Source organism: Apodemus sylvaticus, chromosome 16 (assembly GCF_947179515.1).
Source record: "Apodemus sylvaticus chromosome 16, mApoSyl1.1, whole genome shotgun sequence".
Taxonomy (NCBI): Eukaryota; Metazoa; Chordata; class Mammalia; order Rodentia; family Muridae; genus Apodemus; species Apodemus sylvaticus.
The window spans coordinates 16674599-16701968 of record NC_067487.1 but is presented as its reverse complement, the minus strand read 5'-3'; positions in this window follow the sequence as shown (position 1 = coordinate 16701968).

The window sequence follows — 27370 nt, the reverse complement described above, 5'->3', positions numbered from 1 at the left end:
CTCTCCTCTCTCTGGCAGCCACCAGGGCACTCACCTCTCTGAGATGCACCTGGATAGATGTCACTCATGAGTGAGATTGTGCCACGTTTGTCTTTATGTATTCAGCTTCATGTCACCTAATTCCCTTCAGATCTATATAGCTTGTTGCAAAGAACATTCTATGGTTTCTATAGCTAAATATAAAACACTGTGTGTATATGTCATGTTAATTTATATGTCTGTTGCTAGATATAGCCTGAGAGTGAATGATGATCTATTAAACATGAAAGCATATATTTTTTTCCTAATGGAATAATTTCGTTTCTTTGGGCTGTATATCCAACAGTAATGTTTCTAGGTCATATGGAATTTCACTTTTTAGTTCTTAAGGAAACTCCATACTGTTCATAATCCACACATCAAATGAGGTACAAAAAGAACGGAGGAGTGGCCCCTTGTTCTGGAAAGACTCAGTGAAGCAGTATAGGGCAAAACCAGAACAGGGAAATGGGAAGGGTTGGGTGGGAAAACAGGGGGAGGGATGGGGGCTGATGGGACTTTCGGGGAGTTGGGGTCCAGAAAAGGGGAAATCATTTGAAATGTAAATAAAAATATATCGAATAAAAAAAATCTTAAAAAAAAAACCAAAAACATACTGTTCTCCATTACAGAACTGATTTGCATTCTTTGATGGCCAAACATCATCTTGAGCAAAAGAATAAAGCCGGAGTCATTACCTACCTAAAAATAAATGACAAAGCTTAAGTCATCAAAACAACCACTTTCTGTAGTCACACTGAACAGAGGAATACAATAGAGAACCCAGAAGCATCCCTGTATACCTCAAGTTGACATTTGGTAAAAGTGTCTAAGAACACGCAATGAAGAAGGGACAATCTTTGATAAATAGTCCTGGGAAACTTTGTATGCAGACATACGAGCTAAACTCCCATCTTTTATGGTTTACACATATCAACTGAAAATAGATTAAAGAATTGAGCTTCATATCACAAACTATAGGACTTATAGAAGATAAGCGTCAGAGCATTGGGTATAGTAGTGATACCTGAACCCCAAATTGATTGAAAAAAGAAAATAACAATTTATTCTTAGGACTCCATTTAACTCAAAAAGATTCTGAATCAAAGAAAACAACTGAGCAGAGAAGTCTGTTGATGGCAGAAGATATTTGCAAATTATACATGTGACAAGAGATTAGTATCTAGAAAACACAGGGATTATAAATAATCAAATAACCAAAATTTAAATCACAAGAAAGTCTGAATAGACATTTCTCAACAGAATACACCCACATGACTTCTGATAAAAGAAGACAAACAGTAATAAACAGTAAGGGAATGGCTATCAAAACCACTGTGGGACACCACTGCTCTAATGGGAATGGTTATTATCGAAAGGACAAATTTTTAGCAACTGCTGTAAAGTATTTGGAGAAGAAGGAACACTTACATACTGTTCCTGGGAATGTAAATTCTCCTAATTAACAAGACAACCCAACCCCCAGCCCACCTCAGGTCCCATACATTGTCTCTAGATCTATGTCAAGTCTCTATCTAAGTGCAGAAAATTAACCACTGAGTCCAGTGCAGGTCAGATCATGTAAGGCACTGCAGAATACTGATGAGTGTACATTGCTGTAGCCCAGTATAACTTATACCAAAAAGATGTTAGAGACATGTGGAAGAAAATTCTGAGATCCCCATTAGCCCTTCAATTAAAAGATCATCAGTACCTTAATTCTCTGTGGTTATTATTTAGCAATATTTTATGGCCTTATTGGAGAATGTCATATAAAAATATGACAAGTATGAATTTTATGTTTTTATTGCTCTGCCTTTTGGCATTAACATTAAGTTCTCTTTGAAATCATCCACCCCAGAGAGTGGTGGACTGAAGGAAAGGCTGACTGGTGGTAGAGAAGCCAATTGCTGCGTTTCTGCCTCGCAAAAGCACTAGGCTGTCCCCTTCCTTGTGCTCAAAGGACATTGGAACAAAATTTCTGAAATATTGAAAGTTAAATTTGGATCTGGGCCAGTTCTTCAGCATTTGTCTTGTCTGACGAACTCTCTCACATCAGTTGATATACAAGGGCTTCATGAATGTTCCTGAAGGTCGCCATGATTTATTGTAGCTGAACGAGTATATCTAACTGTGATGCTCCAATGATTGTGTAAATTAAAATTCATTCAGAATTTCATATACACTCAAACATACTGAGATTATCTCTTCTCTAAGACTGTGGCCATATAAGTGAATTTCTATGAGAAACTTATTAAATGAATATTATGACATTTTGAAAAGATTCACATGTGCCCAAAATTCACTGATATTTCAGTCATAGAGTGTATAGGGGACTGTTTGAAGTGGGATATTTTTTTTTAATTTTAAATTCTATACTCGAGTTTTTTTAAATGATTAACAACATAAAATTTTGTTTCTGATACATAAAAATTACATATAATTTTGAACTATTATGTGATTTTTACCATGTAATGATTTTACAACACTCAAATATTGGGCTAAACATATTTATCTACTCAAATATTTACCACTTCTTTGTTATAAAAGTAAGGAAGAGGACACTTTTCTTGATCCTGGTCTACAGGCGCTTTTACCTTGGCCTTCCTGTCTCCTAAATGGTGAGAACTGACAGTTTGCTATTTTGTTATACTACTCTACGTTATGGTAATGCTATCACTCATTTCAGAAAATGATGTACCACATAAGTGCGGAGACCTGCAGCCCAGACAATGCACCCACATGGAGAAACCTCAGCTCTAATGGGATGACCCCATCAAACACCTCCCCTCAGAGTTCAGGGAATCCCACAGAAGAGGAGGCAGGAGGCGTGTGGGACACCGAGGGCATGCAGGAGGAGTGTGGGACACTGAGGGCATGTCCTCATGTGAGAACACCAAGAAAACAAATTCCTCTAAATCACCTGAGCAAATCTCATGTGACCTGAGAGAGACTGAAATAGAAAGCTAAGAGCCCACGTGAGTATGCACCGGGTCCTCTCTGTACACATTAAAGCCTTCAATTTTGTGTTTGTATGGGACCCTGGAGTGTGTGAATGAGTGGATTTCTGATTCTTGTGCCTTCTCTTGGGGCTCTTTTCCTTCTGTTGGTTTGTCTTGTCCGAACTTGATGTGAAAGGTTTTCTTTTTTTTCCTTTTTTTATTTGATATATTTTTTATTTATATTTCAAATGATTTCCCCTTTCCTGGTCTCCACTCCCTGAAAGTCTCATAAGCCCCCTCCTCCCCCTGTTCTCCCATCCACCCCTTCCCACTTCCCTGTTCTGGTATTGCCCTACACTGCTGCACTGCGTCTCATTTGATGTGTGGATTAGGTTTTGGGTATTACAATTTTCTAGGCTAATATCCACTTATTAGTGAGTGCATACCATGATTGATCTTTTGAGAATGGGTTACCTTACTTAGTATGATGTTCTCCAACTCCATCCATTTGTCTAAGAATTTCATTCTTTTATCTTATATTTTATGTTATTTTGTTATGTTTTGTTAAAATGTTTGTGAAGCTAAAATGTAAACTCTATAATTGCTAAAGTTAAAATAAAAAATAAAATATTGTCTTACATAATGTATTAACTTAAACAATATTTCAGATTTTATACATTTATTTTTTCAAATATTTTCCATGTAGATTATCATATAGATATATATCCATTTATTTGAGCATTTCATATTTTCATTTTTACCTTTTCCCTTCATATAAACAGTGACATGATGAGCTTTCTCAAATGCTTGTCATCTATTTTTAGTAAGGGATTCTTAGATAAAATTCTATAAATACCTTAACGCTTTTATTAGTGAATCTCCTCAAGAAAACTATCTCCAGTCCTTCTATCTCCTGTTCTTCTGCCTGATGCCCATTACTATAGCATTACTGTAAGATTCTGTTCCCAGATACACACTTATACAGTCAAAAATTAAGAGATTTCATTATTTTTTGTTTTAATAATCATTTTCAATTAATTCTTAATTATCAATATTGAAAATCAAGAATTTGCATTTTTGGCTGCATTTCATATCTTCAGATAGTAGTAGTGTAGGCTATTGGGCAGTAGAAGAGGGGAGAATGACCCGTGTTTCATCTTTCACACTGGCCCAAAATCATGCAACATTGCTGTCTGCCTTGTGTTTGGTTCTTTTAGTCCTTTTATAATTTTTCCCTGCCATCCTGGCTGTTAGAGCTGAATATAATTTAAGAATGCTCCTCACACCACCACAACCAAAGAAGGAAAATAAAATAAAAGTCTCATTTATTAGAGGTTAGAGTAGCAAGAAGAACTAAGGGAACATTTAAGAACAATTTAGCTAAGCATCAAATTAATAACTGCAAAAGTGGTCAACATCCTTGGCCATTAAGGAAATGAAGATTAAACCTACTTTGAGATTCTATCTTATCACACTCAGCGTGGTTTTTCATCAGGATGAAGGTCAACAGATGTTGTAGAGGATACAGAGGTGAAGAGAAGACCTTATTCATTGCTGGTAGGCCAGGATGGAGTGCAGCCATAATGGAAATCACTATGGAGGTTTCTCAAAAGACTGAAAACAAAAGGATGACTCAACCTAACACAAAGGAAACAGGACATTTAAGCAGTCCATGGTGACTGCTCAACCTAAGACAAAAGAAAACAAGAGGAGCAGAAGTGAGGGAACAAAGTCCCACGTTCCTGGCAACATGAGTAAGTCCCTCTTTATCAGTGATTGCCTTACATACGAATAGTTTAAACATTGTAATTAAAAAATGGGGATCTGGAGTATAGACTTTTAAGAATAATCCAATGTTTTGTCTATAAGAAATTCATTTCCAATGCAAAGATAAAATTTGAAAAGGAAAGGAAAAGATAGTATCAAGAACAGATAAGCAAGGAGAGGGTAAATAGTTATTAAAATTTTAAAGTTTACAGGACACCAAAAAGACAGTATAACAAATGCCAATACAGCAAGAAGATATAAACACTAAAAGCCTTTACATACATAATAAGCCTTCTAAATATATTAAGCATAATTTAATTAATTAAGGAGAAAATCGATAATTTTGTAATAATAGCTGGAAGGTTTTTTTTATTCGATAAATTTTTTATTTATATTTGAAATGATTTCCCCTTTTCTAGACCCCCACTCCCCGAAAGTCCCATCAGCCCCCTTAATGTCTAACCCTTAGTTACAGAAGAACCAGACAGGAAAGGATGGGGAAGAAATGCAGAGCTCAAATGACAGCAGACCAGCTAGATTGAATAGACAGAGCACAATTACACCAGTAACAGCACACTGGTTATTCATAAATGCACTTGGACTATTTCTGAAAGAAACTTATACTTGTACATTGTTGGTGGGAATGGTAAGTGGTATAGCTGCTGCAGAAAACAGAATGATGGATATTCAAAAAATAAAATAAAATGACTATAAGATCCAAGCATTTCACTTCTGGAACTAACCCACACAGAACTGAAAGTAGAGTCTTAATGAGATCCATGCACACCCATGTTTATAGCCATACTGTTCATAACAGCTGAAACATGGAAGCAACCCAAAGGTCCGTCAGCAAGTGAATGAGCACCCAAAATGTAGCACTTATCTATAATGCAATACTAGTCAATCTTATGATGAAACACAGTGCTTAGCTGTGCATTGTGAATGCACAAATGAAAGAACTTTAAGGAACTTAGGATATGTGAAATAAGGCAGCTACAAAATGACAAATGCTATATAATTTCTGTTATATGAGGTACTTAGAGTAGTCAAAAATCATAAAACTGAAGAGTACAATGGGGGTTGCCAGGTCTGGAAAGAGAGAAAAATGGAGAGTTATTGTTTAATGGGTATAGAGTTTCAGTTTTGTCAGATGAAATGAGTTCTGCAGATGGATAGTGGTGTAGGTTTCCCAGGAATATGGATGCACTTAATGAGACAGAACCATATGCTTGAAGATGACCAGGATGGTAAATTTTACACTATGTGTATTTCAGCACATTTTTATTATAAAATAAAATCAATAGTAAATTATCCACTGGTGGCCTTCCTTCAAAAAGATAATCCTATCCTCTTTTTAATTTCTATACCAAGGTAACCATCGTCTGAAACCACAGAGCATATTGTATACCACATCACAGCACAGTTTACTTAATCAGAAAAATGTCCACAAAGCCAGTACTGGGAATACACACTTCTAGAAGTGAAATATGTCATTTGAGCCTCCTCTTGGGTTTTCTCTTCAGACTGTTCTGAGCCATCCTTGCCTTGCAAGCTAATTTCTAAGCTACGGCAGAGACCTAATTACATTCTCCCAACTGGGCAACTTGTGTGGAATTGGATGAAGTTGAAGAAAGAATGTCAGCGAACACATTAATTCTTGAAAATCTTCAAAACTCAATGGTCTGCAAAAGACCACATGCATGTCTTCTTTTGGTTTCCAAACCACAATGGATGTACTGGGAATGATTATGCTAAGCTCCTGCAATAAATGAGATCTAAGATATTTCCAACGAATAATGAATTCATCATGAAAAAAATAATTGCACATATTTGTTCTCTTGTCCTAGGTGGGTGTGCTTTTCCACCTCCATAAACCAAACTGTCATGGACTTCACCATAAGAAAGGAAACATACGGGAGGTGAACTTATATACAAATAAAGATGGTACAGTTCTGAGAGCACTGAGTAGATAGATAGTACCTCAGTTTGGCCATAATGAATATTGTTAAAGGCATTAAAAGCAAAGACATACATTCTCTAATGGCTCCCTTACTATTCTACCACATAGAGATTTTTTCCTTTCTTCTTTGCTCTCAGTCTATCTACTGTTGACAAGAGAGATAAAAATCAGATTGAAAAGGACTACATGAAATGCTGTTCACCCAAAAGTTGGGTTACCTAATATCATGACCTATTGATCTATTGTTTTAATTATATTTTATTCATTGGGGGAGCATGCCAAGTAAAAGAACAATTTGGAGAAATTGCCTTTCTCCTTCCTCCCTGTGTGTGTCCAGGGGCACTTGCGTTTTAGGCGTGGTGGCAGGCACCTCTATTCACTGAGCTTTCTTGGATTTCATTATAGTCCTTTTTTTTTTTTTCAATTCAAAGAATCATTTTCTGCAATCAGAATCCTTAAATAGGATTTTAGTGCTTTGGCTTCACTTTCTTAACCAAAAGTAAACTTTTTAGGAAATCAGGAGTGTGTTTGCTTTGTGTCAATATGACAAATACTTGCAGTAAGTCAATTTTGGAGGAAGCAAGGTTTATTTTACCTGACAGCTTCAGTGATATCAGACTATAGTTGCTTATCTCTAGCCTGCTGGTCCTATGGCAGTGAGAAAAACATGGGCAAAGACAGGATAGAACTGGTCTGTTTGCTTCATGGCACTCTGGGCAGCAAACAGAAATTGCATGAGCTGCTGCCACTTTATCCCTTAAAAAGCACATCCCCAGTGACCTGGTTTCCTTCCACCAGGCCCATCCACCTAAGGGTTCTATTACTTATATTAGCTAATTATAGTTTCCCTACCAAGGTTGGTAAATAATTACTTAACACATATAACTTTGAGGGACCTCTAAGAGTCAAGCAAGAATGAATAGCCTGAGCAAAAGCCCACATAAAGAGAAAATAGACGTAAGAATCTAGGAGACTCAGGAACATCAAGGTCAGTTTATGACAGCATAATCGACAGCTTTAGTGTAAACTCTAGGAAATGTCCATCAGATATTGTATAGATGGTAACAAAATAGCAAGCTGATTGAGCATAACGTAAGAGACAAAGACGATTTGAAAAAAGAATCAAGTTCAGACTCTCATGCTATAGAATTTTAAGATAATATAAAGGCACAAATATTGATGAAAATATAAACCCTAATGGGGTTCAGAATCTATGACATTGCAGAAAATAAGGGGAAAAAACCCTTACAGCCCAAATACCTGAAAGCAACTTTCCAAATCCCCTAACATGACAGAAATATTTAGCACCAGGCATGAGCAGGCAGCCTAAGATGAACCGGAAGCACCCTGATGGAGCTATGATAGAGTACCCTGGAGTCTATAAAGAGAGGAAGTGCTATACAAAGGTGAGCACATTTCAAAACTCACAAGGCAAAGAGCTCCTAACACCCAAATCATGGTCATGATACACCCAAGTCAGTTCATGATACTGTAGTATGGATTACAACCAGGAGCATTAGCAAAAGATTGCTAAGCCAATGGCATAAAGATAATCAAACTGATAAATGACTAAGAAAGATCAGCTCTCTCTATATAAAGAAAAATAGTGGGAATACTAAAAATACTGTGAATACCATCACAAAACTATAACTGATGAAGATACAGACAGACTTGTGGAGCCCAGTTCCAAAGGAACTATCTAAAAAACAATGCCTGTGTCCAAGGCTTAGGGGTCATTAGGTCTCAGCCATTCCTCTGGTGAGAGGTTTCTGTTTGACTGTGTAGGACATTTTTTCAAACCCACCTATCTCTAATGTGGGACATTTTTAATAGGATTATTTGAATTGTCAGTGTCTAGCTTCTTGAATTATTTATTTTGGACATTAACCCACTTTTGGGTGTAGAGCTAATGAATAACACTTCCCAATCTGCAGCCTGTCATTTTGTCCTGATGATATTGTCCATTGACTTTCTGTTTCTTTCATGAAGTCCCATTTATTAATTCTTGACCTTAGTGCCTGAGTTCTTGGTGTTCTGTTCAGGAAGTTGTCTCCTGTTCTGATGAGATGAAGGCTATTCCCCACTTTCTCTTCTGTTAAATGAAGTGTATCTGGTTTTATGTTGAGGTTGTTTATCCATTTGGATTTGAGTTTTGTGCAGGGTGACAGATATGAATCTATTTGCATTCTACATGTAGGCATCCATTTAGACCGGCACCATTTGTGGAAGATGCTTTCCCTTTTACATTGTATGATTTTTGCCTTCCTTGTTAAAACTCAAGTGTCCATAGATGTGGAGGTTTATTTCCAGGTCTTGGACTCAATTTCATTGCTCCACCTTTCTGTTTCTATACCAATACTGTGTGGCTTTTACTATTATTGCTCTGTAGTACAGTTTGAAGTCAGGGATAGTGATACCTCTAGAAGTTCTTTTATTGTTCTAGATTGTTTTAGCTATCCTGAGGTTTTTGTTTCTCTGTATGAAGTTGAGAATTGTTCTTTCAAGATTAGTGAAGAATTGAATTGGAATTTTGATGGAAATTGCATCGAATCTGTACATTGCTTTTGGTAAGATGGCCATTTTCACTGTTAATCCCACTGATCCATGAGCAAGGGAGATCTTTCCACCTTCTGATACTTTCCTCAATTTATTTCTTTAGAGACTTGAAGTTCTTGTCTTACAGATCTTTCACTTACTTGGTTAGAGTTACACAAAAATATTTTATGTTATTTGTTGCTACTGTTAAGGTCACTGTGTCCGTATCTTTTTTTTCAGCCAGTTTATCACTTGTGTAGAGGGGTGTTACTGATTTCTTTGAGTTAATTTTGTATTCAGTCACTTTGCTGAAGGTGTTTATCAGTTGTAGGAGTTCTCTGGTAAAATTATTTGGTTCACTTACATATCTTATCCCAGCATCTGTGAATATCAATACTGTAACTTCTTACTTTCCAACTTGTAACCCCTTTGATCTCTTTTAGTTGTCTTTTTACTCTAGCTAGAACTTCATGTACTATGTTGAAGAGTTATGGGGAGAGTGGATAGGCTTGTCTTGTCCCCGATTTTAGCTTTATGTTTCTGTCCATTTAATTTCAGGTTGGCTATTGGCTTGCTGCATATTGCTTTGATTATATTTAGATATGCCCCTTGTATCCTTGCTCTCTCCAAGACTTTTAACATGCAGGCATGTTGGACTTTTGTTAAATGATTTTTCTGCATCTAGTGGGATGATCATGTGTGTTTTTTCTTTCATTTTGTTTAAATTGTGTATTATGTTGATGGATTTTCATATATTGAGCCACCCTTGCATTTCTGACATGAAGCCTACTTGGTCATGGTGGATGGTGTCTTTGATGTGTTCCTGGTTTTTGTTTTCAAGTATTTTCTTTTTCTTTCTCATTTTCTTTTCTTAAATTTATTCTTCTTATTTTTTCCTTGGAAGCACCAAGTAGTGGGAGGGGGGCATTGAGTCTGAGGGAGCTGGGTAAAAAGAAACCAGGAAACCCTCCTGAATGATCAACTTCCCTATGGGACCCACTGCTCCCCCACCCCAGGAGCGGAAGGGTGACCCCCTAACCCCAGAGGTCTTTAAACCTCTACTCCAGAATGCAACATCTAGGTACCCGGACAGAAGTAAAGAACTTTCTTGAGTATTTTTGAATCAATGTTCATAAGGGAAATTGGTCTGAAATTCTCTTTTTTTTATTGAATCTTTGTGTGGTTTACGTACCTGGGTGACTGGCTTCATAGAATGATTTTACCGGTGTCCCTGCTGTTCCTATTTTGTGGAATAGTTTGAGGAGTATTGTCATTAACTCTTCTTTGAAAGTCTGGTAGAATTCTGTACCAAAATCATCTGGCTCAGGAATTTTTATTTGCTTGAGAGACTTTTAATGATTATGTCTATTTCTTTGAAGTTTATAGTACTATTAAGATAGTTTACCTGATCTTGATTTAGCTTTGGTAGGTGATATCTGTCTAGAAAATCACCCATTTCATTTACGTTTTCCAATTTTGTGCAGTACAGGCTTTTTATGTAAGACCTAATGATTTATTAATTGATTTCAGCACTGAGTTTGATTATTTCCTGCCAGCTACTCTTCATGGGTGTGTTTGCTTCTGTTTTTCCTAGAGTCTTCAGATGTGCTTTTAATTCATTTATTATGAGACCTATCCAATTCCTTTATGAAAACAGTTAGTGTTATGAACTTTCCTTTTTATCATTGCTTTCATATTTTCCCACACATGAGGATATATTGTGCTCTCATTTTATTTAAATTCTAGAAAGTCTTCAGTTTCTTCCTTCCTTCCTTCCTTCATTATTTCCTTCCTTCCTTCCTTCCTTTCTTCCTTCCTTCCTTCCTTTTTTCTTTCTTTCTTTCTTTCTTTCTTTCTTTCTTTCTTTCTTTCTTTCTTTCTTTCTTTCTTTCTTTCTTTCTTTCTTTCTTTCTCTTTTTCTTGTCCCAGTGATCATTGAATAGAGAGTTGTTCATTTCCATGAGTATATAGGCTTTCTGTTGTTGAAGTCCAGCTTTAATCCATGGTGATCTGATAGAATACAGAGGGTTATATCAATCTTCTTGTATCTGTTGAGGTTTGCTCTGTGACTGATTATATGGTCAGTTTTAGAGATGGGTCTGTGAGGTGCTTATAAGAAGGTGAGATGTTCTATAGATATTTGTTAGGTCCATTTGAATCATAACCTCTGTTAGTTTCCCCATCTCTGTTTTGATGAGAATGGGCTGTTGCTGTCTCCTACTATTAATATGTGGCATTAGATGTGTGCTTTAAGATTTAGTAATGTTTCTCTTATGAATGGGGGTACCCTTGCTTGTGGAGCACACATGTTCAAAACTGAGATGTCTTCTTGGTGGATTTTTAATTTGATAAGTATGAAGTGTCTTTTACTGACTCTTTTGATTACTTTCACTTGAAGGTCTAATCTAATAGATATAAGAATGGCTACTCAAGCTAGTGTCTTGGGTCCATTTGCTTGGCAAACATTTTTCCAGCTCCCAAAATACCTATTAAAAATAAAACAGCAACTTCTAAAGATAAAGACCCGGTAGATGGCATCTGCTTTATTATTTTTTTTAATTTTTGAGATGAAAATATAATTATATCTTCTCTACCTTCCCTTTCCTCCTTTTAAGCCCTCTCAATTATTACCTTGCTTGCTTTCATATTAATGGCCTCTGGTTTCATTAATTGTTGTTACATCCATGTATGTAAACATATATTCCTAAATACAATGTGTCTAATCTGTATAATGTAACCTTATATTTATTTTTAGGGCTGACCACTATGTGCCAGATAACAATTGGTGTTATCATATTTTGAGAAGATTTCCCCCACTTTCAGTATTTCTTGGTTGCCTATAGTTCTTTCTATAGAGATGACACCCCGTGGTCTTTTCTCTTCTCCATTTTAGCAGCATAAACTCTAACTACATTCTAAATAATTGTCCTATACACATAGATTAGTATAATCCTTACACACCATGTGAAATTCCTCAACACTATGGTCCTCCTGAGCCACTGCCATTAGAAGAGTTTATGTGGGATGGGGGTTTCCAGAGGGGAAACCTGGAAAGGGGATCACATTTGAAATGTGAATAAAGGAAGAAGGAGGAGGAGGGGGAGGAGGAGGAGGAGGAGGAGGAGGAAGAACGAGGAGGAGGAGGAGGAGGAGGAGGAGGAGGAGGAGGAGGAGGAGGAGGAGGAGGAGACAAAGAAGAAGACGAAGAAGAAGAAGAAGAAGAAGAAGAAGAAGAAGAAGAAGAAGAAGAAGAAGAAGAAGAAGAAGAAGAAGAAGAAGAAGAAGAAGAAGAAGAAGAGATTATGTATGTCAATCACATGCCAAACATTCACTTCTTAAGTCTACTGTGAAAAAAGCATTACGAAAGTCCATACTTCAGATTATTCTTCAAAATAGTTATCCAGTGTTCTTCTAATTCCTGGTAAACAAGGAGAGACAGTCACAGTGAGTGAGTGAGAGAGAGACAGAGAGAGAGAGAGAGAGAGACAGACAGACAGACAGACAGAGACAGACAGAGACAGAGAGATACAGAGAGAAAGAGAGACAGAGAGAGAGACAGACAGAGAGAGACAGAGAGAAAGAGACAGCGAGAGACAGACAGAGAGAGACAGACAGAGACAGAGAGAGAATATGAAGATTCAGATACACTATGCAACAGGGGATTCTAGCTCCCGTACCTGCGAGATAAGGGTAGGCTAATGAGATCTACTGAGTCTGAAGTTCAGGGACATAATAACAGTATACATTATGCTGGTGGTGGTTTCTTTGATAAATCTTTTCTGCTTCCATAATGTATATGAAAGGAGACATGTCATGGAAGCCTGCTGTGACTACTCCTTGCTCTAAGGATGCATTGAGATGTGTAAGCAGTTGCTAACAAATGAATACCACAGAAGTTGCTACAAACACACAACTCAGTCCGAGAGAACACACCATATCTCCTTTTCTGTACATCCTGATCTATAGAAATCTGGTTCCTGTTTAATATCATTCTGTCATGCACATTCTTCTCGTGTGGTTTTGGCCTTTTCCCTGACTCTTATGTGTCTGCAGAATGTTCATGCCTCATGCAGAACTGAAGTATAGTTTTAAAATAAATGGTGCTTCACGTTTCAAAGCTTCTGTAGTAAAGCCTTTAATTTTTTGTCTTTTATTTGTGTGTGTGTTTGTGTGTGTGTATGTTTGTGTGTATGTGTTTGTGTGTGTCTGTGTGTTTGTGTGTGTGTGTTTGTGTATATGTGTGTGTGTGTATGTGTGTGTGTATGTTTGTGTGTGTGTTTGTGTGTGTGTGTATGTTTGTGTGTGTTTGTGTGTGTGTTTGTGTGTGTGTTTGTGTGTGTGTATGTTTGTGTGTATGTGTTTGTGTGTGTGTTTGTGTGTATGTGTATGTTTGTGTGTATGTGTTTGTGTGTGTGTGTATGTTTGTGTGTGTGTTTGTGTTTGTGTGTGTATGTGTTTGTGTGTATGTTTATGTTTGTGTGTATGTGTATGTGTTTGTGTGTGTGTGTATGTTTGTGTGTGTGTTTGTGTGTGTGTGTGTGTGTGTTGTATACCATGGTACATATGGAGACACTAGAGAACTACTGCAGAAGTTGATCTTCTCCTTTCAGTATCCTGGGGGATTAAATTCAGGTCGACGGGCTTTGCGACAAGCTCCTTTGCCTGCTGAGCCATCTTGAGAGGTTCTGCCTTTTACAATAGAAGCTGCATTGAGGCAATTGTTCTTATTTTATGTCTTTAATTGATGATCATGTGTGCGGCAACTGGTTCTTGGTAGAAGGTGCTTTCCTCTCTCTGGAAAAATCTTAGAAGTTCATCCAGCAGGATTCTGTCAAAATGCATTTTCATTAGGATCTCTTAAAAGAGAAAATTAAAACGTCAACGGCACATAGAGCGTTTACCATTTAACATTACATACTAGCGTGGTGTTCACCATCTTCTTCCACAAATTTCCTGCAGTGAAACTAACAAGCTGGCCAGCCAAAATGCAAGAATAAACTCTCTTTTAAAAAGAGTTAAATATAGGTCCTGTAGCATTTTTTTCTGTTGTGCCTAAATTTTCGATGTAATAAGACTGTGTGGAGTCCTGAGATAGCCCATGATAGAGAGCGAAGAGGGATTTCTCTAGCTGGCCAACTTACATTCTTTACCAAAATTCGTGAAATCAGGCTGAAGCTGGCTTTCATCCTAGGGCTGCCACAGGGCATGGAAATGGTTTTCTTTTTCTTTTTAATTCCCTGCTACTAACTTCCTAAGCTGACTTTCCTGTAATGTAGCTCCGAGAGTCCGAGCAGAAAGGACCCCGGAGATAAAGAATGGCGTCTACGTTCAGTAAATGAAATCAGATAAAGCACTTCCCAAAGACCCAGTTTAGCTCCTTTGAATCCTTCTCGTGAATGCCTTCCTCTCCAGTCTGCTTACATCTGGCCCCAAGTGGGAGTAAATGCCAAAGACAGGGAAAATGAACAGACTCCAGGCCTCTGTGACTGTGAGCAGTCTGAGAGCGATTGCTCTCCCCCTTAGCGGCAGAACCAGCATCCAGAGAAATTAGCAATAACTGGGAGCTGTCTGCTAGAGGCCATGGCAAAAGAAATGCTGTGGATAGTGGCTATGCAGTGATATGAAAATATCTCTTACATTTTAAGAGACTTTTTCCAAACTTCACAGTCAGAGTTAATAATACAACTGGAAGTCACTTCAGACTGAGGGCCTATTATATACTCACATTCTGTCTATCCTGCCTTTTTGAGAGCAAGACAACAATTAACTTTACTTGCCTTGGATTTCCTAGGTAATCAATTTTTATAACCTAAGCAAGTGTATAGCTGCAGTCATAATCATGTACACTTCCTCCCTCCTGATCCAGATAATGTGAGCGTAACATTTGCTGAAACTTGCAAACACAGGAGTTGAATTCAGTTTTCTAAAATCTACCATAAAGGTTGAAAGTAACTTTATGGACATTGTTTGATAAACAATGGTGTCTGTTAAATCTAGGCTAGTTGGTATCAATTGGAGGCAATGAATTAAGCCCTTGTAAAACTCTCTTAAAATGTCTTTTCCCATGTGATACTTTGTACGCTGTTCAATAAAGAGCATATCTCTCTGCTAGAGATGACTAATACAAATACAGATCACTCTCACAAGACAGGCATCACTCACACACATAGATACACAGAGCACATATAGATGCCAGACACACGTAGATCATAAACAGACAGATATAGGGACAGATACACACAGATACAGGGAATAACATGATCACAAGACAGCCTTCAGGCAGGCACAAGTTTGGATTCATGCAAGAGATGACAGAGGACAGAAGACCCAAGCAGCATAATGTAGATAATTAAAACCCAGATTCACTCTCAGTTAAACAACTCTGAGGGAAAGTGCTTTTATTTGTTTCCTTAATGTGACATTAATGCGTTATTGGTAAGTCAGAGCTAATCACTAATCACTGCATTCTGATCTGTGCAGTAGATTCTATGTGACATTTTGCACACACAAGATAGAGAGGGAGGTGTACTAGGAGGACAAGGTGTACAAGGAATGTACTCCATTCCTTGACTTACATTTCACTAAAAAATTATGGCAACCATGGTGTTAGTCTACCTTAGGTTATTACAATATAATTTCTCAGACAGGCAAACATTTAGAAGTAACTTAGAGCAATTTCTGGTGAGGACAGACAGTGGAACTGTAGAACACTGGCACTCATCTCTGAGGAGACAAGCCTGGGAAAGAACACAGGACCAACTCAGGCTTTAGAGCGACTCGCTCTTCATGCTGACTACCTGCAAGGGACAGCTCCCCTATATCTCAAGGATAACTCTAGGCCTCCCCCCTCTATCCCTGATTCAGAGAGAGAGGGAGAGAGAGAGAGAGAGAGAGAGAGAGAGAGAGAGAGAGAGAGAGAGAGAGAGAGAGAGAGAGAGAGAGAGATGGAAGGAAGGAGGGAGAGAATGGAGGAGAGAAGGAAGAAAGGAGGAAGAACAGAAGAGTAATTTTTAAAGGCACACGAAGTATTAGGAGTGAGTGTGGCATCTTCAGGTGAGATCTGCTTCAGTCAGTTCTCCTCTGCACTGATTCCATGCCATCCCCTCTTTTATCCTCTCCCCAACACCCAAGTCAAATGTGTCCTTTTGTCCTTTCTTTCACCAGTGCCTCCTATTACCTTCCCTTTTATCTCATCTCCATTTTTTTTCCGGAGGCTTTGCCCACATTTACCCCACTTGTTTACATGGGTGTATACATATACAAATTAGGCTTTGCGTAGGATAGAGAAAATATTTTTTTAAAAAATAATTCTAATTTTGAGTCAGCTCACACAGTATAATACTTTCCAGTTTCTTTTTCAATGCCAATTTTGTAATTTTATCATTCTTCACGCCAAATGAAATGTCATTCTTTATACATTTTCATTGTCTGTTCATCTGTTGGTGGCCATGTAAGTTGGCTTCTTTTCCTTGCTATTATGAATGTAACAATAATAATATTGTTGGAATTGTTGGGATAATATAACATGGAAGTATCACTGTAGCAATATAGGCAAACTTGAGTATGCATCTAGGAATGGCATTTCTGGATTTAGCTTCCTGCTTCTTATCAAGGGGAGGTTGCATTGCCATTCTAATTATAAATAAATTTACAACATTCTAATTTATACTATTTAAAAACATATGGAAAACTCATTTGTGATTGTCCCCATCCCTTTTCATTATTAATGTTACAAACTATACCTTTACACAATGGGTACAAAAACATAACTTCCCATTTTCAGTTACCTTAAAGCAAAATGAGAAGTTACCAAGCAAACATATAAAAGTACCACATTTTAAGTTAATATTTTTAAAACAGTATTGTTTTATACAGTGTACGAAACTTTATATATGAATATTCAAAACAGCCCCAATTTTTTGTGTGTGATCTTTTGGGTTTGACATTTGCATTTTAGGGTAGTATGATTACAGTTCAAAAATAAACTTCATAGTCTAAATTCTGTGTTTTTGTACCAATTCTTTCTCTATCAGTAGACACCTAGTGTGTACTCTGTATTTGTTCTGTCTTGAGAAGATGATATGGCTGATGAGTCCATGGTTGGTGACTCTGGCAGGACTGGTAGGAAGTACAGAAACGTGGAAGACACCATAAACGTCATACCTGAAGAAGAACTGAACATTGAGGAATGACCTCCAACATGAGCTATAGAGTAAAGGTGGTTTTTTCTTTTATTTCTTGTTTTTTTATCAGATATTTTCTTTATTTACATTTCAAATGGTATTCCCTTTATTTGTTTCCTCTGAAAACCCCCTCCTTCTCCCCCCTCCCCCCGCTCATTAATCCACCCACTCCTGCTTCCAAACAACACATGCATGCAAACATGAAGGTACTGAGCAGCCTCTTCTACAGGCTGATCTATGAATAGTGAAGTTCTCTCATATAATCTTCACCTGTCCATGCTAAAACAAGGAAAAAGAAAGAACCACAGTGTTATGTCATTGAATATGTGGGATTGGATTTATTCTGCAATGTTCTTTTAACATTTTATGGTAGAATCTTCTTTCAATACTAAATACATGCACTTGGTTATTCATACATCTCTGCAGAGAGACACACAACAAAAATGTTAAAAATGAGTGAAGCCAGATAAATTATCTGTAGGAGTTTGTTAAATATCACACTTGTCAGTTTTTAGAAACAAAATTATTTATTATTTTTTTCTTTTTTTTACTCGATATATTTATATTTCAAATGACTTCCCCTTTTCTAGACCCCCACTCCCCGAAAGTGCCATCAGCCCCCGTCTCTCCCCCTGTTCTCCCACCCACCCCTTCCCACTTCCCTGTTCTGGTTTTGCCCTATACTGCTTCACTTGCCCTATACTGAGTCTTTCCAGAACAAGGGGCCACTCCTCTGTTCTTCTTGTACCTCATTTGATGTGTGGATTATGTTTTGGGTATTCCAGTTTTCTAGGTTAATATCCACTTATTAGTGAGTGCATACCATGATTCATCTTTTGAGTCTGGGTTACCTCACTTAGAATGATGTTCTCCAGCTCCATCCATTTGCCTAAGAATTTCATGAATTCATTGTTTCTAATGGCTGAATAGTACTCCATTGTGTAGATATACCACATTTTTTGCATCCACTCTTCTGTTGAAGGATACCTGGGTTCTTTCCAGCTTTTGGCAATTATAAATAGGGCTGCTATGAACATAGTAGAGCATGCATCCTTATTACATGCTGGGGAATCTTCTGGGTATATGCCCAGGAGTGGTATAGCAGGATCTTCTGGAAGTGAGGTGCCCGGTTTTCTGAGGAACTGCCAGACTGATTTCCAGAGTGGTTGTACCAATTTGCAACCCCACCAGCAATGTAGGAGTGTTCAAGCAAACAGCCAAGGAGCTAGAGAGATCGCTCACTGGCTAAGAGTATGTACTGCTCTTGTAGAAGACTTGAGCTTAGTTCCTAGCACCCACTTTGTCGTACATTGAGCCAAGGCCAAGCTGTTGCCCACAGATTGCCAGAGGGATGATGCCAAGCAAAAAGGATGACTCTGGACTCTGTTGCTCTTTGGGGTCTCTATGTTTTCCGTAAAAGGATTCCAGGTGATAAAATCATGCCTTCTCAAGAGTAGACTGGTTTTTAACTACAATAAGTCAACTTATTAAGGTCTTTAATTGCATCTGAAAAGTTCCTTTCAACAGAACATCTAAGGCCAAGCACTAGAGAGAAGTATGTGAACCACCAGTCGCCTGCTTCCTTTCTTCCTTCCTTTAACTCACATAGAAGAATTTCTCACCCAGACACATTATAGGGAGAAAATTCCAGACTCCATATTAGCTGGCCAAGTAAGTTGACACATCATAAAGCTATAGCAGGAAGGGAGGAGTGACGGATATATGGGGTTAGAGACACTGAAATAAACTCTGGGGAGACAGGCTAGCATGTGAGACACAAAGCTACACAGTGGAAAGACCTCCCTTACATTACACCCGCTGACTGAAGGGAACGGGCACCACCCATTTTAAGATCAGCTTCATTATGGATGTCTCCTCCATTTTAGTCTGTGGTGATTAGACCACATGTCTTCAGGAGTCATGAAGAGGCAATGACTACACTGAACTGGTAAGTGATACCGAGGCTTGTAGGTTTCCTGTTGGATTTCATTGCTTGGTAGTAACATTCACACCTCTTGGATTCTCGGTGAAAATGGCGTCTGCTCACCTCTCTAGGGTATGCACACAGGAAACGGAGCACATGTGGGATGGAAGAGGGGGGCTAGGGTGACACAGATGCAAAGCTCACTTTACTATAAGAGCTATTTATAGATCTTCTGAGGCAGCTGGGCCTCCTGCTGTTCAGTTTCACACATGTCCTTGTTGGAAATTTAGAAATGTATCTATCCCAAGTGATCACTGCTTCCTGGAATGCATACAATTTAACATCTTGCATTTAGACATGATGAGTTTTTATTTCTTCACTCAACGTTTTGTGGTTTCACGATTTATGTGTATGTATGTATTTGTGGCATAAACATTGCGTATGCCACGTGTGCAGGTGTATGGAAAGACAGGAGACTGATATGGGAATGTCTATTTCTACAGCGGTCCACACTATATTTTGACACAAGCTGTTCCTAACTGAGCCTGGAGTTTGCCATTTCAGTTAGACTGGTTGGCCATTAAGTTCCAACATCTGCCAGTCTTTGTTCCCCAGCACAAGGGTTACAAGCTGGAATTTTTACATGGATGCTGGGGATACAAACTCTGGTCCTTATGCTTGCACAGGAAGTAATTAAATGCCAAGCTATGTCTCCATCTTTGTTTTAATTATTGTTAAAGTTGTTTTCCTTTTAAAAACCTTTTATTGATTATTTGTATATTTCACATCACATACTTTATAGTCTTATACATCACCCAGTTCCTCCATATCTGCCCTCCTCCCTTGCAATCTCTTTCCCCAAATTAAAAAACAAACAAACAAACAAACAAACAAACAAAAAGTCATCTCCTGGAAGCTGTGGTAAGTAACAGTGTGTCCACAACATGCCCTTTTGTCCACACTTCTTTATTTGCAAATGTTTATTGCAATGAGTCATTAGACTGATTTGAGGCCTCTGGATCCTCACAGGAACTCCTCTCAGATATATTGGTATTGTCCCATGTCATAGCAATCCTGAAGCTTTGGGTCTGCAGAACTGGCCCCTTCAGACTCTCCAGCAGTTCATAGATAGGGTAGATAGTGGGTTGGGCAAACTCAAAGTCTTGAATCTGGGCATGTGTGGTAACGGAGTTAGTCAGTCTGCCAGCTTTCCTGCACCCACACCACCAGGGAAAGCTCTTCAGCACTACCCCAGCTAGCTCACCCAATGGCACAGCTCACAACGGGCAGGGTTCTCTTGCTCTCATGATTCCCTAGGTCAGATTCTTCCTGCCACAGGGTAAAGGGAGCTATAGTATCTCTCCTTCACCAATGTACCTACATGGTAAATGAGGGGCAGGGGCAGCTTACCCTATCTCATGCCCTAATGGTCGGTTGACTCCTACTGCTGACACTAGAGCTATTTCTACAATGATACCTAGTAGTGGTGCAGGGCCCACTCTCCTGAATGGTACAGCCATCTATGGGCAGAGTGAGCTCTGAGTAGTACTTGAACATCAACACTGTCCCATGTGGCATCCCAGACCAGGGATGTCTGCATAGCATTCATTGGTAGTATGAGCTATGGACATCAACACAGACCCTTGCAACCTGTGCTGCATGGCCACAGACCAGATATGGCCCTCAATGGCAGCAGAGGCCAGGGTTTCACCATAGCCTGAGGTGGCAGGGCAGGCTACTCACTTCAGGCTATTCCCCTCCATCCTCTCATCTCTCCAGTTCCACCTCTCTTCATGGTACTCAAGACACTCTGCTTATCTTTCTCTCCCATCTCTCCATACTTGCTCATTGCCAGGAGCCATTCTCTCTTAGATCTCAAAACCTCCTTTCAGCCATCTTACATGCTCAAGCCTGCCTTTGGAAGGAGAAATATTAGCTTTCAGGTTTGCCAAATAGCAAGTTGGTCAGCATATATAGAGCTCATGTTGGTTAGAACAAACAGAGCTCACCTGCACTTAGGTTACTATAACAATCTCTTTCCACTTCACCTCCTCGCAATCATTTTAGTTTGCCAGCTTCCTTGAAGCCCGAGCCAGCTTTGTCATGAGATTCTGAGAGAAAATTCTGAGAGACTACTTCCTAGAGACAATGCTTAGAGACAGTGCTTGCCCCCTGAGAGACTGTTCCCCAGAGACAATGTTTCCCTCCTCATACCCCGACCCTACATCCTGCTTGCTTTCCTTTATATAGTGGTGTGTAAAACAATAAAGTCTGACAGCTTGATCAGAATACTGTCTTGCTGTTCATCTCTCGCTTCTCTTGTCTCTCGTCCTCTCCTAGGTGGTCCGGGGACCCTGCTGACTGTCCTGCAGGCAGGGACAGCTCATCATCATGGGTCCTGTGGCATGCAGCATGGTGGGTGGGCCTCTAGGTATCTTTCACCAGCCAGCCATGCAAAAGCAGGTGGGCAAGCCTCTGGGGTAAAATTAATTTCTTGAATGTGAAATTTAGTAAATAAAAAACCCTAAAGCTATCTTGTATTGAAAATGAGTTGTATAGTGCTTTGATATTCATTTCCTTTCTCTGTAGACATTGTAAGAAATGAACATTACAATCTAATCTTTGCAAATGAGAAGTAGCTATGTCTGGTTTTTAGGAAATGAATGACAGAGTCAGGTTTTGACTGTTTTTCCATATCTGTTGGAAGTAAGGCAAATGTTTTATGAACCATTCCACAAATAAGCCTTTGCTTGAAGCTTGATGGTTGTACCACAGTCAGGTCATGCATATTCATATCAATGATGTTCTCTTACAAATTGATAGAAAAATGGAAATCTTCAAGAACTCTGTTGCTGAAAATTGCTGTCAAAGAAAGGAAAAACACAAACTCTTAGGGAAAACATAAATGGCTAGAATATTAATGAAACTGAATGTTCAACAGCAGAAAGGTTCTAATGTCTGTTGCTATAGACAACTTGAGCTATACATATATGGTGATGAAAAGATACATATGATATAAACTCTGAGTGTAGATATGACATAGACCATCATAATATATGATAGTTTTGTCAAGAAAGAACAGACAAATCTTGGTAACTCAGGAGGTAGAGAATCATAGAATTTGCAACAATTTTCTTCATACAGACACATTTATACTCTATGTCCTGCTCTCGAGAATTTCCGTATTTGAAAGTTCAGTCGTGCTGAGTTTCAGCAAATTCATATCTGTCTGATAGGTTACACAGCCCCATTGATGACCAGGGATGCAGTTGAAAACAACAGAAGTACCATCAATTGCCTGACAAAGAAGGGTCTCCTCAAGTGGATATTTTACATTTATTTTTATTATGTCATTTTAAAATAACACATAATTGTGCATTATACCCATCATCTTTAACCTTATCATTTCCTTGTGGTAAGATTACTCAAATTATCTTTTCAACTTATTTTGAAATATATCAACCATTATCATTGATAGCAGTCACCCTGCTATGAACCAGGACACCATAATTTATGTTTTATATCTAAGTGTCTCAATTATTCAAGCTGACTCTAGTCTATTTCTTTCCTGACTTTCACAGACCCTGGTAACCTCTATTCCACCATGCACTTCTATGAACACAACATTTGTAGATGCTGTTGTGGGTTCATGAAGTATTTATCTTTCTGTGCCTGGCTAATGTCACTTGAAATAGGTTGCTTGCTTGTAAATTTTGTAGAAATGCTGCCCCACAGTATGGTTTGAATAATCAGCACTTAAATGATTATACACTTTTTCTTTCCTAGACCGGAGACACTGAGACATGAGCAGAGACAACAAAACTGTATTGTCTACAGTAAGAGAGGCCAAGCATAGTAATGTGCCCTGCAGACAGAGGAGGCTATCAACAGATAAAAATCGAGACAGGAAGAAATACTGCTCTGTCTTCTCTAGGAAAGTTCAGACAGGGTATGCCACTGAGAATACCTTTCTCCAGGACAGCATCGTGTGACTTGAAAAGCACATGTGATATCGATGGTGGCAGAGGATGCAGAGAAAAGAGAAAGTGTCTATTCACCCGTGGAGGGTCAGAAGAAAAGCATTATGCTATGGGCTGTATTGATGTGGTCAGCTAAAAGTCATTTCCCAGACATTTAAGAAAAAAAAATGGCTTGCTCTGTGCATTGGAAGGCAGTGGTTGGTGATTGAACACTAGCACCGGCTTTGAAGGTGCCATGGTGTCCCGAGCTTGCCATGCGTTTCCCTGGTATGATCTCCCTTTGAATCTAATCACATGTGTCTCTGTAGACTGTTTGACTATGATGTGATAAGGTGACTTCCTTTAAAAAATCGTTATCTTTAATCTTTTTTTTTACAGTTCAGTCATTACCCATCTCCTGTTTAGCCTTCCAACAGTTCTGCATCCCATCTCCCCCATCTCCAAAAGGATGTCCCCACCTCCCGTGTTTATTTTTCCTCCGCTACACCCTGCCAGTCCTCCATGTTGTCTGGGGTCTCAAATCTCATGAGAGTTAGGTGTATCTTCACTCATAGAGGCCAGACCATGCAGTCCTCTGCGGTATATGTGTCTGGGGCCTTGCATATATGTGTATGCTGCCTGGTTGGTGGCTCAGTGCCTGAGAGCTCTCAGGGGGTCCAGGTTAGTGGAGACTGCTGGTCTTCCTAAGGGACCACCCTCTTCCTCAGCCGCTTCCTTAATCAACTGATTTTCACCATTAACTTTACTTCTTGGCTTCTATTATTAATTCACAATCCCATAATTCAAATGTTTAACCTTCTGGCTGAGTCCTGACACATAGAGGATGTGACAAAGGAACTACATATTTCATTGCTAATCTCCTTCTTGAGAAATATTCATCCAACACTATTGTTGGGTACACATGGTTGTACCCAACTGTAATCACAGTCTTTGTGGGTAAGCATGGGACGATTGTGAGGTTGGGATTGCCTGGCCTATGCACTGAGAGTTTGACTTTAAAAATTCCAAAACTAAAAAAAAAAAAAAAATGTTAGATGTAAATAAAAAATATACCGAATAAAAAAAAGAAAACAGAAAAAAAGAAAATGTTAGAAAAAAAGCTTTTGATTTTAATTTGGGAAAATGAGAATTAAAACTTAAATTCTTAGGTAGTCAGCAGAGAGAGAGATCATCATTCATTGGTCATTTCATTTAGAAAGCTCTGGAAATGAACCAGGTGACCTGTGCTGTGAAGACATAATTAAGCTGAACTAGACTTACATAATTCATTATTTTAAGCAGATCTGTCTGATACAGCAAGGGGAAATGAAGTCATGCTAGAGAAACCAGGATTCACCTAAACAAATTCTGGTTCTCGTCCTCCCCTCGTGTGGAGCTTACAGCCATTAGAAACACATACAATTAGAAACTAATGTCAAAAATAAATGTGAACGAGCCAGGATAAGAAAGGCTGAGAAGACTGAGCAGATAGATCTCAGACATGACACACTGAAGGATAATTGGCTCATTCAAAGTTGAGGGCTATCTCTTGCTCTCTCCCCTCCCCCTCCCCCCTTCTGTCATTTCCAGCCCTTACCCTTACCCTCTTCCTTACTCTCTCCCTTTCTCTCCATCTCCACCTTGTTCTCTGGACTCCCTTGTCATTGTCGTTGTCCTAGTTGTCATCATCATTACCATCATCACGACCACCACCATCACCATCCTCCTCCTAGTCATCATCATCTCTCTCTGTCTCTCTGTCTGTCTTTGTCTCTCTCTGTCTCTCTCTGTGTCTCTGCCTTTCTGTCTCTGTCTCTCTGTCTCTCTGTCTTTCTCTGTCTCTCTGTCTCTCTGTCTCTGTCTCTCTGTCTCTGTCTCTCTCTGTCTCTCTCTCTCTCTCTCTCTCTCTCTCTCTCTCTCTCTCCCTCTCCCTCTCTCTCCTCCATTCATCTCCTTCCCTAGGTTCACTTACATAGGGAGTGAGTGAGCAGGCACAATATCATTTTAAAGTGTCAAAAGATGACTTGGGTGTGTCTGTTTTGCAGGTTGGACCTTACCTTTGAGAGCAACTCTTGTTCTCACACACAGGTTCCGAGTTAGATATGAATGAACATAGTCTGCTGCTGCTGGTGGTGGTTTTGTTCCTACTTCCACCTGTTTCTGTTTGGTTTGGAACCAGAAATGTTATCATTATCATTGACCTGCCCTCTCACTAGCTGATGGACACATTATTTATTCTCAAATACTTCCCTTTAACCTTGATTGCCCTATGTAAGATGGTTGTCATCATCTTAATACACCTTGCCTCATGAGGTTGTGTTTTCAAAGTAAAATAAGAGTAAGACTATAAAACTTCAGACAGTCCTGAACACATAATATCCATCACATAAAAATTACCTCTTGTAACTGTTGCTATTATGAGTATGATATTTATTATTATTGGGTCATAAAACTCCTCAGTGAAACATGTGGAAGATTCTTTCATCTACTTCTCAGTGCAAAGCACAGGCACATAGTTGTTAAATTGCTTCCAAATTTTCTTCTTATATGGCCTTATAAATCTAAAACACGATTATTGTCAACATGTCTAAAACATTACAGTAATGAAGACAATACCTGCTTTGCCATCTAATAACTACCACTAACCTGTTGATGCATATTTTCCATGTTTTACTGTGAATTTTAAGTGGCTGTGTTGACATTGTATAACATACTCTATATGCTTGATTTATTATTTAGATTTTATTATGATCTGAGATATATATGTGCAAGTAAAATAATGTAAATAAAATTTGTGTGTTCATTGTAGAATACTATAGAGATAGTGGAAATACTTATGAAATATATCTCTAAGCACTAAGAATATGTAGATCTTAATAATTCATATGGTTTAGTAAAATGTTTTTCCATGAACAAAATAATAGTTCAAATGATGCAATATCTAATAAATTGATCATGAACAACAGAATAAATATATGACCCTATATGAAAAATTATATTTTTATTGGATATTTTATTATTTACATTTCAAAGGCTATCCCATTTCTCAGTTTCCCCTCTGCAATCCTTCCATCCTATACCCCCTCCCCCTGCTTCTATAAGGGTGCTCCCCTGCCCACCCACTCACTCCTTCCTCACATCCCTGTGCATTCCCATACAATGGTGTATCAAGCTTTCACAGGGTCAAGGGCCTCTCCTCCCATTGATTCCAGACAGTGCCATCCTCTGCTACATATGCTGCAGGATCCATGGATCCCTCCATGTGTACCCTTTCGTTGGCGGTTTAGACCCTGGGAGCCTGGGTGGTGGGTCTGGTTGGTTGATTTTCTTGTTCTTCCTATGGGATTGTAGTGAAGATTCCCATGAGGACCCCTTCAGTCCTCAGTCCTTTTACTAACTCCTCCGTTGGGAACCCTGTGCTCAGGCCAATGATTGGCTGTGAGCATACATGTCTGTATTTATAAAGCTCTGGCAGAGCCTCACAGGAGACAGCTATATCAGGCTCCTGTCAGCAAGCACTTTCCAGCATCCACAATAGCATCTGGGTTTGGTAACTGTATATGGGATGGATTCCCCAGGTGGGGCAGTGTCTGGATGGCCTTTCTTTCAGTCTCTGCTCCATACTTTGTCCCCGTATTTACTTTAGACAGGAGTAATTCTAGGATAAAAATTTGGAGATGAGTGGGTGGACCCAAAAAATTTAAATTTTCTGTGAGATAATATCAACCTTTGAGAACAATTAATAATTTTTCTCATTAATAAACACTGTTACCTTCATATTACAATTTGAGATGAAAAATTGTTATTCAAATAACCTGAAATGCAATCTGCTGTTACACTATGGATATGTCTTTGCTTTTATAAAGAAAAGAAACAAATTCCTAGTACTTTGTTGAATCAATCTCTTACATACCTGAGAGTAAACATACTTAGGATGTTAGTTATATTTACTTTTGCTGTGACCAAATACCTGTGAATAAGCAACTTGAGGGAGGAAACATTTTTGCTCATGGTTTGAGGTGAATCATCAATTATGGCAGAGAAGGCAAGACAATGCACGAGTCAGCTGGTAACATTATATG